At 44.1% G+C, this 16711-nt stretch overlaps 1 protein-coding gene across 3 annotated transcripts in view; it reads right to left on the reverse strand.

The window, feature by feature from the left end:
- slc44a5b (solute carrier family 44 member 5b) overlaps nt 1-16711 on the reverse strand; it is a 53156-nt gene that overhangs the window by 30168 nt on the left and 6277 nt on the right. The gene's annotated exons all lie outside the window — the stretch shown is intronic.

A 16711-nucleotide genomic window follows, 5' to 3' on the forward strand; every position in this document is an offset into this window, starting at 1 on the left:
TGGGAGGGCACTAACTATCTCAGTTCACAAGTCCTTTCTGTGTCTGTGTCCAAAATGGCACCTTATTCCCTATAAAGTGCACCACTTTTTACCAGGACCCATAGGGCTCTGGTTAAAAGCAGTGGACTATGTAGGGAATGGGGTGCCATTTGGGACACTGCCTCTGTAGCTGTACTGAGGTGCTAACATGATGCCAAGCTACTATAGATCAGGGGTTCCCAAATTCAGCACTGGGGAACATCCCACGTCTATTTCTGTCTCATACTCTGTACACAAGCCTCTTGTTGGTGGAAGGCTTATTTCCTGCAATCCTACACATTTTGTCACCGGGTGAACAGAGCATTTTGCAGTTTTAAAGCGAATTGTCTTGTAATTCTATACATTTTGCCATGCCGTATGTGTATTCATGTGATATTTGAGTGACTCAAAGATTACAACAAAATCTATGGACTTAAAAAACATTAGCTGGCATAGGCTAGTGGTTCTGGACATTTCTGACAAGTTATAAATAGCTCTCTAAGGTATGCAATGACAAGAGGAAAACTGATGATGCATTACCCAATTTCAAAATTGCACCTTGTGCATTCTACTATTACAACTTTCAAGAGTAAGTTGAAAGCCGGACTGAGTCCCACCCCACAGTTTGGGAACCACTGCTACAGATAACAGAAAGTTCTGTGTTTCACACAGAGCCTTTGGGGGTATATAAATCATCTAATTTAACTGCACAGAAGCACAGAAGGCATATCTGGGTCACTGCACAGGAATCTCCACTTGACCCTGTAAATGTTATCAGTCCCACTTTAAACCCACTATACACCACCCCACGTGGCCCTCCTAAAAATCTGGTTATGTGTGTGTGTGTGTGTGTGTGTATATGCGCACGTGTGTGCCTGTTGCCTGTATACTTGTGTGTCGACGTGTATGCCCACACGTGTGTGTATGCATAATGCATATGGTTTGCTAGTGCCCCCATGGAGTTGCAGTATGAACAGTTCCTGTGAGCACATTCATCATCACACAGAGTGTAATTTCTCAGAGCAGCGTGAGTGGGCTTATCTCCCATCTGCCTGTCTCTGAAGACCTGCTTCTGCTCTGAGAGATACAGCTCACTTGGCAGAACCCAGCACCATGGATACTGTACTATGCACTGGGCCTCCTAACTGAGCACTCATTAATCACTGGATGTCATTGGCTGAGACGGAGAGAGAGTGAGAAAGACGCATGGAATCGCTCTTATGTCGATGATCAATCCCATGGCTGTGATGAACATCTTTTCTGGTTGAAGACATTCTCTGAGCGGCACTGTTAGGATATTCAGGGATGACATTCGGAAGAGTCATTAGTTAATTAGCATAACATTCGGAAGAGTCATTAGTTATTTAGCAGATGCTTTTATCCGAAGCGATGTACAGAATGTATCAGATCCAAGGGAATTGAACTCATAACCCTTGCGACAGAAACACTATAATCCAAAACACTGAGTATGGAGCCTATTGTTCTGTACTGCTGTTGTGTTTTGATTCTAAATAAAAAGATGGGGACCTTGGAGATTTTCTTGGATAAATCTGCATCTCTCAGCCAAGGACACGTAGACACAGGACCAGGTGCAGTCGTAGTTGATGTGTGTTAATCGCCTGGTCATGTTTTGCATGACAATGACCACAGGAGTTTGCAAAACAGCCCAAACAGATCTGGGACCAGGCCAGTGTGTTACCGCCTTATACAGCACATTTACTTATTTTAATTGGCAAACTACATCGATATGATTGAGACACGGATGCAAATTGATGCTATAAAGATATGAGACATCAATGATGCAATGAAATGCCATTTACTGTACTATGGCAGTATGCTTTAGCTTGCCATGTTCCAAGACGTGAAGGTCATGACAGCAACAACATCCTATTTCCTCAGGCAAAAGCAGCAACAAAAAAAACTTGGCATTACATCAGTGCAAGATGTTGGAATGGGACCCAGGACACCTGCACCAGGTATAGACCTGGGGTTCTCAAACTGGGATCCGCGGATGAGGTACTGCAGGGGGCCCATGATTTTATTTGGGAGGGGGATTTTGGGGGATTTTTTGTGTGGAACATTATTATTTTATGACCATCACTAGCTGCAACAGAATACCTTCGCGGATACCCTTTTTATGTCTCTGCATCCAGGAAATTACAGTCATTGGAGCAACGTTTTTTTTTTGTATAGAAAATTCTTAGGCAGGCCGTCTAAGTGTTAATTTTAAAGAATGGAAAATCTGTTTCAGTGTCAAGTTAACATTACTATCTTTGAAAAGTAAAGCCTTGTTCACACTGTAGGCCTTATTAACGCTCAAATCAGTTTTCCTTTTCAAATCCGTTTTCTTACAAGTGACCAAATAGTATGTGTGTGTTCTGACAAAAGTCCTTTGCTGAGATGGCTACGCTAGTTGACATGGTAACGATGGGTCCGTGCACAGTGGTGTAGGCTAATTTATGGTGGTGCTCGTGCTTCCTGTCACTCAGAAGTTATGTAGCAAGCTAAGGTGACAACAATGCCTGCCATGGACATTTCCCAGTTGCTTTGAATGTTCAAAATCGTAGTGTGATAATGATCTGACTTACAAAACAAGTCCTTATCAACTAGCTAGGTAGCTGCTTCGCTTTCTAGCACATTCCCTATTTGTTTGTGGACAATTAACAAGCTAGTTAGCTACCACATGTCCTTGTCAAACTGTCAACAGAGTAGCTAGCAAGCAACAAGATATGCCAAATAACAATCTAAAAACCACTTGAGGGGCAAATATATCCAATTGGCCAAGAATCACATTTGTATCCGACTTCAAATAACCCATGAAGGTGATTTTAAAATGTGGCTTAAAATATCAGATTCCATGTGCTTTTTGGCTGTTCAGACTTCAAGAAAGAGAACAGTTTTGAATTGAATAGGATTTATTTTTATATGATTTGAGTCACTTCTAACTGACAATAAGGACAAGGCTTTACAATCAAATAAAAGCTAGACACTCGGGGAGAATCAAAAGTGGAGAAACATAGCCATGGCAGAATGCATAGACTTGCAGGAAATTAGCTTTAAAACTGCAAAATGGTCTCTCAGCTCCATGCCAAACTGTTTAAAATTTACAACAGCAACATTTTCTCTACACCGCAAAGATACCTTTCTAGCTAATAGACTTAGATGTTAGTTTCCAATTCCTCTTCCAATGAACTGTGGGGAGGTCAAAATAATGACACTGTCTACCAAATCTATTAATTTGAAATGTTGATGACTTATTTGCCATTAACATTCACGACAAGATAAGACATTACTTTTTTGTTGTTGATAACATGATGGGGGTCCCTGGGTTGCCAGTTTGCCTGTGTGGGGGGGTCCCTGGGCAAGAAAAGTTTGAAATCCCCTGCTATAGACGCTTCCAACAGAACTTTCACAGCCAGCTCAAGTAACTGGCAATGACTATTGGCCAAACAGATTCGCCATCGACAATTCCTACAGTATATGGCTTCAGAGAAGATATTGAAAGTGGGTCCTGTGCAGTAGGAGATTGGTTGGATCTGTGTCAGCACTTCCGCAAGGCGTATGATACTAATAGAAACTTGCTACCTTTCTGTGATGCATCATTAGTTGCCTTAAGTTGTTTTTATATCCCGGTGGATGTTCTTACAAACCGGTGGCTGGCAGGTTGCATCACATTAACTCATATCAGAGCTAATTAGAGCTCCAGCTGCCGGGGGTTGTGAGCTGGCTATCTGTTGGACCGGAACTCAAGCAACCAGGCAGAATGCAAATAGACAGAAAACATTTTTTCATAGATATTGCTATGGTGTGTGAATATTTCAAGCGACTGAGTGCTCCCTGGTCTTTGTCAGCCATCGTGGTGAAAACAGACGGGTCGGTATCAAGGGGAGGATTGAGGATGGGAATTCATACAGAGATGAAGGGAAGCCAACGGCAAGAGGACAGATTGCGCAACAGCAAGGGGCAGGAGGAAATTGTCTTGGGAGAGCCTGAGATATCGCTCTGTCTCTATGTCAGTGATGAACACTCAGTAAGTCCATGCAGAGGCCCGCCAGTGTGTTCTACTGGGGAACCAATGGGGGCCGTGGGCATCAGCCTCTTGTTAGGGTGTAAAAAGCGGTCACCAGCTTGGCGATCAATGTCTATACCATACTATTGGGTGCATATACTCACAGACCTAAATGCAAGTTTCCAGAGCACTCTTACAACATTAATCAACAACATGAGTGGCTGAAATTCACTAGATTCTCATCAGTACAAACACACTAAACCAGGATTTGCTTATTGGGCACAACCGGTGAATCCTGAACGCTTGGCTTTATTAGTGTACTCACCACAGTAGCCTGGCATTTCCTCCTCTCAGAAGGCCTCTGAGCTTTACTCTGGTTCACAAAACTGACTATAGACCCATTATACATTACCGGCGGGCCCGACATTCACCAGTAACACTGAACCACCAGTATACTTGGCCTTGGTTGATGACTGTACTTAGACTTGGCCAGTGCAAAGAGAGTAGTGGATATGTGATGTGTTGCTGGGGTCAGGATGAACGAAGGGCTATAGTCAACAAAATGTGGAAAATGCCTGCGAGGCATATTGTGGCAGTTAGATAACATCATTGTGTTGGCTCTGTTGAACCCGTGCACAGCAACATTGAGGGTGCAAACTGATGGTGCCTGATGTCCTAAAGATAGCAGCATCATTTTTGAAGGTAAATATTGAACTTTTGCTAAATAAGGTGTTCAATAAACAGTCAAGTAACATATAGTTATTTCAAATTTGATTCCCCAGCATTTATAACTGCATGATTTTCTAAGCTTTGACTGTCATGTTTCTAACTAATTACTTCAAGAAACGTCTTCAAATGTGTCTGTCCCATTTTGTTTCCAAAGGCTGAAGTTAATGGATAATTTCTGTGCAGCCCTGAAGATCATACTGCCCAAAAATACATTGTTTGGAAAACTTGAAATTGGCCCTAATTAATCGGCCATTCCGATTAATCGGTCGACCTCTAGTCTGTAGTTATCTGTAGGTAGTATGTGTCTGTAGTTGGTTTGTGTTTAGTGTTTAAATAAGGAATGAGGATGTTAGTAATATGTATAAACAAATGCAATGTACAGTTTGCAAGTATGTGTGATGTGTGCTGTAGTGAGGGGTTAGTCTTGCGAAGCCAGATGCCGTAGTCTAGACAGAGGCTAGTGGCCATTATTTGTCCAAGCAAATAACAAGGCTCAGCAAATCTCTCATGTCTAATGTTAGCAATTTTTGTAGGAGAATTTCATCATCCAATGGAGATTTCATCATCCAATGCAAATGAACTGGTCATTATAGCTACTCTCTGGGGCATTGAGAGCAGACTGGGTATGGAATTACATATCACAAATCATTGTACTCCAATCCCATTTGCATCCTCTGTCTGCCAAAGCTAAAGATTATGGGTCAATCTACACCACAGCATTGACCTGCCATCATTGACCGTGACATAACAGATTGATGGTTTAACAAAGTTGTGTCACTCCCCTCAAATTCCACATTCCAATCATTCAGTGGTTAATCAATGGATGCCCTTGAAGATATACACTCACTCATTAGGTACACCCATCTAGTACCGGGTCATAACCCCCCCCCCCCCATTGCCTCCAAAACAGCCTGAATTCTACAGGACATTCTACAAGGTGTTGGAGACATTCCACAGGGATGTTGGTCCATGCTGACGCGATGGCATCATGCAGTTGCTGCAGATTGGACGGCGGTACATTCATGCTGCAAACAGCCCGTTCCATCTCATCCCAAAGATACTCTATTGGGTTGAGGTCTGGGGTCTGCGCAGGCCACTCACTGTCATGTTCCAGGCAATGTTTTCACACTCCTCAATTGTTCAGTGTTGGTGATCGCGTGCCCACTGGAGCCGCTTCTTGATGTTTTTAGCTGATTTGAGTGGAACCCAATGTGGTCGTTTGTTGCAATAGCCCATCTGTGACAAGGATTGACAAGTTGTGCATTCCGAGAGGCATTTCTGCACACGACTGTTGTACTGTGCCGTTATTTGTCTGTTTGTGTCGATTCTTGCGATTTTCCTTCAACCACTGACATCAACGAGCTGTTTTTCGCCCACAGGACTGCCGCTAACTGGATGTTTTTTGTTAATCGCACCATTCTCAGAAAACCCTAGACACTGTCGTGCGTGAAAAGCCCAGGAGGGCGGCCGTTTCTGAGATACTGGATTCGACGATCATACCACACTCAAAGTTGCTTAGGTCACTTGTTTTGCCCATTTGAACATTCCATCGAACAGTCACTGAATGCCTCGATGCCAGTCTGCCTGCTTTATATAACAAGCCACAGCCATTTTCCTAAACGGGGTGGAGTGCCTAAAAAAATAATTGTCCGGTGAGTATTATAGGAGAGCCTCAACTAAGACAGTCTTCGTTTCAGTCAGGCCGATTCCAAACAGTGCTAAAGTAAGCTGAGTGGTGGGAAGCAACTTCAAAATGCCTGTGCTGGAGCCTTTCCAAACGTAACAGCCCGGCGTGGAGTGATAAAGCTCAGCGCTTCCGGGAAAATCATTTGAGGGTGTTTTTCATCATGTTGTATTTCAAGTTTTTTGGAGGAAGAGAACATAATTCTGTTGTCCCTCTACTGGAGCCCTCCTGATGGGGCTGGTTGTAATAGTGTAGACTTATGGAGTTATGGAGACAGTTCGTGCCCAAACTGATTCACCAGGCAAATAGTCTGTCTGATACTGGATAATATAACAATTCATTCAGTCAGTTCTTGGTCTAGTTCCATGTGAGAGCAACGTAGATATAGCAGAAACTAAAATGTATCTTATTACTGGGAGAGAGAAAAAACTACTAGGCAAAGATCTTTTCAAATCACTGTAAATGTGACCTTTTACTGAACTGAATTGTGTCATTATCCTTGGTGGGACTGGATGTCCTTGGTAGAGGGCTGTGATAGGGCTGAAGAGGCTTTGTAAAAAGGCTAGAAAGGGATGCCAGACTGACTGTATTTGTGTCTGTTATAAAATCATTATTCAGGGATGAGTTAAGGCCACAAAAACAGCAGTATATTCCTTGATTAAATGCCTCTTTATGGAGATATATATTGGACTTTTGTATTTTTGCTTGTCCTCATATACACTGTTGTCAATGTCAACCCAAGTACAGTATGGCACTGTTTCCCCCTGCTCTCATCTCTCTCCCCTCCTCCTCCTCCTCCTCCGACTTTCTCAGCCTTTCCCCATAAACACATCCAGTACACAGACACAACAACACAGGCGGACACAGGCACCAGTGTCCTCATGTTCCACTATGTAACACAGGCTTCTTTCATAGGGTGGCCAGGCAAACGGCTCCACCACTGCAGGTGCAGCGCCTGGGTTGGAGCTGAGACGCCTTTCAGTTGGCCTTTTCCATTCTGCCCATTCATGAACATAATTAGACAGAGTGGCTGGCTGCAGAATGTCGGGTGTTTCTCATCTTTGAGGGTCGGGTGTTTCTCAACCCCTTTCACCCTTTTTTCAGCATGGTGTCATGCAGGAAAAAAAATCTTCAACGTTCCGCATTGCAAATATCAACAGCTTAGCAAAGCAAGCACAGCGTGCAAGGTTTGAGAGAACTTCTCTTTTCATTCATATTTGATGAGGCAAAGCCCTCAGCAGATCCATAGGCGTCTCGACGTTTCAGCCTTATTCTAAATTAGTTTTTTTTTTTATTCATCAATCTACACGCAATGCTACATATTGACAAAGCAAAAACAGGTTTTAGACATTTGAAATATCACTTTTAAATAAGTATTCAGACCCATTACTCAGTACTTTGTTGAAGCACCTTTGGCAGCAATTACAGCATTGAGTCTTTTTCGGTTTCTCCCATTCTTCTCTGCAGATCGTCTCAAGCTCTGTCAGGTCTCCAGAGATCGGGTTCAAGTCCGGGCTCTGGCTGGGCCACTCAAGGACATTCAGAGACTTGTCCCGAAGCCACTCCTGCCTTGTTGTCTTGGTTGTGCGCTTAGGATCGTTGTCCTGTTGGAAGGGGAAATTTCACCCCAGACTGAGGTCCTCAGTGCTCTGGAGCAGGTTTTCATCAAGGATCTCTCTTCACTTTGCTCCATTCATCTATGCCTCGATCCGTACTAGTCTCCCAGTCCCTGCCGCTGAAAAACATCCCCACAGCATGATGCTGCCCCTACCATGCTTCACCGTAGGGATGGTGCCATGTTTCCTCCAGTTGTTTCCTCCAGTTCAATCTTGGTTTCATCAGACCAGATCATCTTGTTTCTCATGGTCTTTAGGTGATTTTTGGCAAACTCCAAGCGTGCTGTCATGAGCCTTTTACTGAGGAGTGGCTTCCGTCCGGCCACTCTACCATGAAGGCCTAACATAAAGGCCTAATCTTTCCGATTTGGTCCTGCGGTACATACCTACACGTACGCTACGGTCAAAAGACGCAGGCCTCCTTACTGTCCCTAGAATTTCTAAGCATACAGCTGGAGGCAGGGCTTTCTCCTATAGAGCTCCATTTTTATGGAATGGTCTGCCTACCCATGTGAGAGACGCAGACTCTGTCTCAACCTTTAAGTCTTTATTTTATTGAAGTCCTATGATTGAGTGTAGTCTGGCCCAGGAGTGTGAAGGTGAACGGAAAGGCACTGAAGCAACGAACCACCCTTGCTGTCTCTGCCTGGCCGGTTCCCCTCTCTCCGGTTCCCCTCTGGGATTCTCTGCCTCAAACCCTGTTACAGGGGCTGAGTCACTGTCTTACTGGTGCTCTTCCATGCTATCCCTAGGAGGGGTGCGTCACTTGAGTGGGTTAAGTCACTGATGTGATCTTCCTGTCCGGGTTAGCGCCCCCTCTTGGGTTGTGCCGTGGGGGAGATCTTTGTGGGCTATACTCTGCCTTGTCAGCCCAGTCAAAACTGTTCGCTGCTCTGGCCCCCCAATGGTGGAACAAACTCCCTCACGACGCCAGGACAGCGGAGTCAATCACCACCTTCCGGAGACACCTGAAACCCCACCTCTTTAAGGAATACCTAGGATAGGATAAAGTAATCCTTCTCCCCCTCCCCCCCCCCCCCCCCTTAAAAGACCTAGATGCACTATTGTAAAGTGGCTGTTCCACTGGATGTCATAAGGTGAAAGCACCAATTTGTAAGTCGCTCTGGATAAGAGCGTCTGCTAAATGACTTAAATGTAAATGTAAATGTTGTCTCAGGATGGTAAGTTGATGGTTGAAGATATCCCTCTAGTGGTGTGTGGGCTGTGCTTTGGCAAAGTGGGTGGGGTTATATCCTGCCTGTTTGGCCCTGTCCTGGGGTATCGTTGGACAGGGCCACAGTGTCTCCTGACCCCTCCTGTCTCAGCCTCCAGTATTCATGCTGCAGTAGTTTATGTGTCGGGTGGCTAGGATCAGTCTGTTATATCTGGACTATTTATCCTGTCTTATCCGGTGTCCTGTGTGAATTTAAGTATGCTCTCTCTAATGCTCTCTCTCGGAGGACCTGAGCCCTAGGACCATGCCTCAGGACTACCTGGCCTGATGACTCCTTGCTGTCCCCAGTCCACCTGGTTGTGCTGCTGCTCCAGTTTCAACTGTTCTGCCTGCGTCTATGGAACCCTGACCTGTTCACAGGACGTGCTACCTGTCCCAGACATGCTGTTTTCAACTCTCTAGAGACAGCAGGAGCGGTAGAGATACTCTGAATGATCGGCTATGACAAGCCAACTGACAATTTCTCCTGAGGTGCTGACCTGTTGCACCCTAGACAAACACTGTGATTATTATTATTTGACCCTGCTGGTCATCTATGAACATTTGAACATCTTGGCCATGTTCTGTTATAATCTCCACCCGGCACAGCCAGAAGAGGACTAGCCACCCCTCATAGCCTGGTTCCTCTCTAGGTTTCTTCCTAGGTTCTGGCCTTTCTAGGGAGTGTTTCCTAGCCAACGTGCTTCTACATCTGCATTGCTTGCTGTTTGGGGTTTTAGGCTGCATTTCTGTACAGAACTTTGTGACATCAGTTGATGTTAGAAGGGCTTTATAAATACATTTGATTGATGGATTGATTGATTGGTGGAGTGCTGCAGAGATGGTTGTCCTTCTGGAAGGGTCTCCCATTTCCACAGAAGAACTCTAGACCTCTGTCAAAGTGACCATCGGATTCTTGGTCACCTTGTTTTTTACTCTGACAAGCACCGTCAACTGTGGGACCTTATAAAGACAGGTGTGTGCTTTTCCAAATCATGTCCAATCAATTGAATTTACCACAGGTGGACTCCAATCAAGTTGTAGAAACATCTCAAGGACAATCAAGGTTAACAGGATGCACCCGAGCTCAATTTCAAGTCTCATAGCAAAGAGACTGAATACTTATGTAAATAAGGTATTTCTGTTTTTATTTTTAATACATTTCAAAAAAATCTAAAAACCTGTTTTCTCTTAGTCATTATGGGGTATTGTGTGTAGATTGCTGAAAAATAACAACCTCTAGACCACCTTTACTCCACACACAAGAGACGTGTACAAAGCTCTCCGTTGCCCTTACCATAATTCTATCCTGCAAAGCGCTACAGAGGGTAGTGCGTACGGCCCATTACGTCACCGGGGCCAGGTTTCCTGCCATCTAGGACCTCTATACCAGGCAGTGTCAGAGGAAGACCCCCAAAAATTGCCAAAGAATCCAGCCACTCTGCTACCGCACAGAAAACGGTACCGGAGCATCAAGTCTAGGTCCAAAAGGCCCCTCAACAGCTTCTTCCCTCATGCCATAAGATGGGTGAACAGCTAATCAAATGCCTATCCGGACTATTTGCATTGACCCCCCCCCTTTTTTTTACGCTGCTGCTACTCACGGTTTATTATCTATGCATAGTCACTTTACCCCTACCTACATGTACATATTACAATACTGGTACACCCTGTATATATAGCCTCATTATTGTGTTCCTTTTTTAAACTTTAGGTTATTTAGTAAATATTTTCTTAAGTCTTATTTTTCTTAAAACTGCATTGTTGGTTAAGGGCGTGTCAGTAAGCATTTCACGGTAAGGTCTACACCAGTTGTATTCGGTGCACGTGACAAATACAATTCCACTTGATTTGATTTGAAAACCGTAGCAGTTCTTTGAGGCTCATCTTCTCTCTGGCCTGTATACTGTATCGACCCAGTCCGTCTGTGTTCTGTCATAACCCTCCACCAAACCCAACTTATCACAAGCTTGGGACACCAAGGGTCAAGAGAGCGGATCTTCAGGGCAGACCTTCAGCTTCAAAGTGTTATTAGTATATTAGTAAACCCCACTGAACGTGCGAGCATGCGCACACACACACACACACACACACACACAGTGAGAACTGCCTTAACATAAAACCGCGCTGAGCCTCACATTGGGTGCAGCATGCTGATCACACTACCCACTCTCCCTGCTATGGCCCAACCTAAATAAAGGATTTGGAATCCATCACAGAAGAAATCAAAGCGGTCTAAACACTCTAGAGGGCTGTATTATATTTTAGTTTATTAGGACATGCATACACAACCACTCTCTCTCTCTCTCTCTCTCTCTCTCAGCACTGTTCCCTCTCGCTCTCACTAATGTCACATACACCTGGAAAAGTCTATCCTCTCCTTTAACAAACTAGAACTCCCAAATGTCTGCACTTATATCACAGACTCCTGAGTCCTCACTCAGCTTAACTCAATTACCCCCAATAGATCCTCTGCCTATGCAGGAATCAAATCCACAACTCTGGCTTAACAACCACAATGCTCCAACCAACTGAGCCACCAGAACCACAGATGCACTGTGGCTGGCATATCTGGAGTGGACTTCAACATAGGAGCAATATTTAAACAGCCCCCTGTTCCAAAACCGTAAGACACCGCACTGACATCCACTCTGTAGGGGGGAGAGAGGCAGCAGGGCACAGGGTGGGCTCCCCCAGGGGGCTAGGGTTAGCATTTTAGTGTCAGCCTCTGACAGCTAGCCTGCAGCAGACAGATTAGAGAGAAAGAGAGGCAAGCAGGCAGTGTGTTTGGGGGACTGTGACCTTGGCTACTTGTTTGATGTAGCAGGGTGTGATGGGAGGGGGGGGGGGGGAGCTAGGTGGGGGGGGGGGAAGCTAGGTCCCCAGGCATGTCACTAGTGGCCCTGTTTTCCTGTGAAATGAGTCTCATTCTGGACCAGTGACAGGCTCAACTGGCTTTGGTTTGGGTTTATATGGATTTTAGGGGTGAGACGCGGGAAACGACGCCTGTTTATTAATCTCGATTCACCTTCGGGGGCTTGTGTAATATGTAGGTTTGGGGAGAGGCACCACAGCTTAAATGCTAAATCAAGTACACACACAAACGCATGCAATGTTCTTCCTTTATTGTTATTAACACTACACATTGCATTTCAGACTAAATCCTCTCCCTAATACAGTGATCAAATCATATGTGATTGGTCACATACACGTATTTAGCAGATGTTATTGCGGGTGTAGCGAAATGCTTGTGTTCCTAGCTCCGACAGTGCAGTAGTATCTAACAATTCACAGCAATACACATGGCCAGCAGTACCAGAGCGCCAAGTCTAGGTCCAAGAGGCAACTAAACATCTTCTACCCCCCAAGCCATAAGACTCCTGCCCATCTAATCAAATGTGACACTTCAATGACGTGCACAACAACTCTCTAATATCAGTCTGTTGCCAATTTGACTAAAGTTGCATGTGGCGTTACAGCCAGTACCCAAAACAATCACTTAGTTAACTTAATTGATTAAGTGACAGTAAGAATTGATTTTGGGGCCTTGAGGGAGGGCCAGCCTCTTAATGTGGTTAATGTTCATTTAGAACCTCTTGGTGCTTATCCTCAGGCTAAGGGATTCTCATAAGCCTATGCCTCTAGCGCTTTTTCCTTTCTCGCTCTCCTCTCTCTATTTCTCAGTCATTTTCTAATTCACATCAGTGTGGAGTTGGCTGAGAGAACCCAGTATAATAGCATATCCCTGAAGTGTTTTACATAAAGGCCCTCGCCTCTGCAGCCCCACATACAGAATAAATAGCACAGGAGCAGCAATCGATGACTTTCATCTTAGGATAATGAACCAGCAGTGTGTGGAATCGGTTGTTGGACCTGAATCATTCGACACTGTGTATGCTCCACCACCGTCATCATGATCCCAGACCTCACAGTATCACAGACTCAAACAACACCACCGTCATCATGATCCCCGACCTCACAGTATCACAGACTCAAACAACACCACCGTCATCATGATCCCCGACCTCACAGTATCACAGACTCAAACAACACCACCGTCATCATGATCCCCGACCTCACAGTATCACAGACTCAAACAACACCACCGTCATCATGATCCCCGACCTCACAGTATCACAGACTCAAACAACACCACCGTCATCATGATCCCCAACCTCACAGTATCACAGACTCAAACAACACCACCGTCATCATGATCCCCGACCTCACAGTATCACAGACTCAAACAACACCACCGTCATCATGATCCCCAACCTCACAGTATCACAGACTCAAACAACACCACCGTCATCATGATCCCCGACCTCACAGTATCACAGACTCAAACAAAGACCTGAAGCTGTTTGCATGCTGTGATTGCAGCCGTCCTATTCACTCTGCCTTTGGGTTGTGCTTAATAATAAGTTAGCCCAGCAGTCCAACACAGAGAGGGACTGTATCCATGCTGCAAATTGGATATTGAAGCAACGCCTGTGTGCATAGCGTTGCCTGAAACAAAGAGACATAGTTGTCCATTTAGAGCCAACTCTGTTCAATTTGCGCAGGGTCAAGAAAAGGCAGTTCATGTTCGCCTGACTTGATACAATGTGTGCTTGTGGAAGTTTTTAACTGACTCAAGTCTGTCATCATCTCCGAAACTTCAGGCAACCGTGATAGGCTCCACTGTAATAGTCTGAGGAAAGTGCTGAGGCATTTCACAGGAGAAGAACATAACCTTGTTCAAAATAATGAGTACGAGCATCATACAGAGTAAACGAAAGTGTGTAGGAGTACCACACTGTGATACCATCAGTCTTCATATTGAGTGAGTGGTAGCAGAGAGCCGAGGCACTTAAAAGCCAATCATGGGTGTAAAAATGCCACACTCAGGCAAGCTGATCATGCGAGAAATGTGTTAATTATCAAGGTGCCCAGCTCATCATTTTTTGACGGTGAACGCTACTCTATCTAAATTGTCACTTAATAACGTTTTTTTGATTGTCTGTGAAAAAGCACTGGAAGTGTGAAAGTTGGTGTGTGATAGAATGTGCACAAACTGAGCATGTCTGCAAGTGTTTATCAAATCTATGTGTAGTGTTGCTTGCTTGCCTAGTGTGTGTGTGTGTGTGTGTGTGTGTGTGTGTGTGTGTGTGTGTGTGTGTGACCATCTCATCCATTTCCATTTTGCTAAAGGCAGGTTGGGGAGAACGATAGACTTTTTACCCCTAGTATCCCTCTCTGCCTGTAAAAGACCATTTGGACCGGCTGGCTGACTGAGCAACAGCACCAGAGAGAGGCCATTTGGACAGATCAGCTGACCTAAACATGGGGAGTCAGCACAACTCCATTCCATGCGCCACTGACTAAGTCTCCAACTGCCCAGGTTGCATTTAAAGACGCAGAGCCTCAATTCCCTTCTCAGATGGAGGAGCTTATTCCCATCCTTTAGATAATTACAGCAACGTGTTGCATTGGAGTGATCAGGTAGTTTACACCATAAGCATACAATCAAATGTTGAAACTTTATGTTCACAATGTTGCAGTAAAGCTTTCTCTCTAGCTCTGCTTCATCACAGTGTTAAAGGGATAGTTCAGGATTTTGTGTGAAGCCCTTTATCTACTTCCCCAGAGTCAGATGAACATGTGGTACCATTTTTATGTTTCTGCGTCCAGTATGAAGGAATTTGGAGGTAGTTTTGCGAGACTTCGTTAACTAGCTTAGCGCAAAGACATGCTAGCTTTTCCCGACGACATCCAGTCTTTGCGTTAAGATAGCGCTGACACTAGTTAGCAGTGGGCGCAGAGACATAAAAATGGTACCATAAGTTCATCTGACTCCAAGGAAGCGGATAAAGGGCTTCATTGCCAAAATCCCGAACTATCCTGTTAAAGTGTGGGCTGAATCCTGAGTTTGGGGTAAGAGGTCAAACTCCAGCTGACATGCTAGAAACATGATTGGCAGGGGCCTGGAGTCATGGGAACCGAGTGACACACAGGGTTAGTGTGGAGAGAGATGACAGACACTGCAACTTTCCCATGAAGTCATACTGAATATACGGACCATGACACTCACTAACAATGACAATTAGTTCTACTATATACACTCCCCTACATATTTATTTAGAACTTGTCTCTATACTTTGGCTCTATACTCCAGCATTTTGTTTTATGAGGTGACAATACACCTTTTATTTGAGGATATTTTCATACATACAGTATCTTTTTTTACACCATTTAGAAATGAAAGCACTTTAAGTATCTAGTCCTTCCATTTGAAGGCGTTATAAGTATTTGGACAAATTCACTTATCGTGTATTGCACTTAGTCAAACGTCTAGTATTTGGTCCCTTATTCCTAGCACGCAATGACGACATCAAGCTTGTGACTCGGCCAACTTGTTGGATGGATTTGCAGTTTGCTTTGGTTGTGCTTCAGATGATGCTATGCCCAATAGAAATGAATGGCAAATCATGTATTGTGTGTCATTTTGGAGTCACTTTTATTGTAAATAAGAATAGAATATGTTTCTGAACACTTCTACATTAACGTGGATGCTGCCATGATTAAGGACAATCCTGAAAGAATCGTGACTAATGATGAGTAAGAAAGTAGCAGATGCATAAATATCATACAACCAAGACAATCCTAACCTCTCCAGTTGGTGGTAATGGTGATAGGTTAGCATGTTATGGGGCATGACCTTTCTGCATCTATAACTTTCTCACTCATCATTATTCTCAATTCATTCATGATTATCTGTAATGATGGTAGCATCCACATTAAAGGGATACTTCAGGTTTTTGGCAATGAAGCCCTTTGTCTACTGCACCAGAGTCAGATGAATTGGTGGATAACATTGTTAATGTTTCTGCGTCCAGTATAAATCACGTTAGAGGTAGTTTGGCGAGCCACGGCATACTAGCGTTAGCGCAATGACAAAGTCTATGGTAAAACTAGCCTGCTAGCTTTTACCATAGACTTCCAGTCATTGTGCTAAAGTTAGTTAGCAATTTCCTTCAAACTGTACAGAGAGATAAAAATGGTATCCACAAGTTCATCTGATCCTGGGTAAGTAGATAAAGGGCTTCATTTTCATAATCCCGAAGTATCCCTTTAATGTAGAAGAGTTCAGAAACATATTATATTCTAATTCACAATAAAAGAGTGGCGCCAATATGACACAATACATTACTTACCATTAATTTCAATTGGGCACAACATAATCCCGAAACACAACCAAAACAACTGCAAATGCATCCATCATGTTTATAGAGTCACAAGCTTGTTGTAGTCATTGCATGTTATGAATATGGGCCCAAATACTAAACTTTTGATTCAATTGAATACACAATATGACACATTCAAATGGGGGGACTAGATACACTATAGAGTGGCAAGAAAGAGTATCCGAACCCTTTGGAATTACCTGGATTTCTGCATAA

This window comes from Oncorhynchus nerka, linkage group LG24, assembly GCF_034236695.1.
Source record: "Oncorhynchus nerka isolate Pitt River linkage group LG24, Oner_Uvic_2.0, whole genome shotgun sequence".
Taxonomy (NCBI): domain Eukaryota; kingdom Metazoa; phylum Chordata; class Actinopteri; order Salmoniformes; family Salmonidae; genus Oncorhynchus; species Oncorhynchus nerka.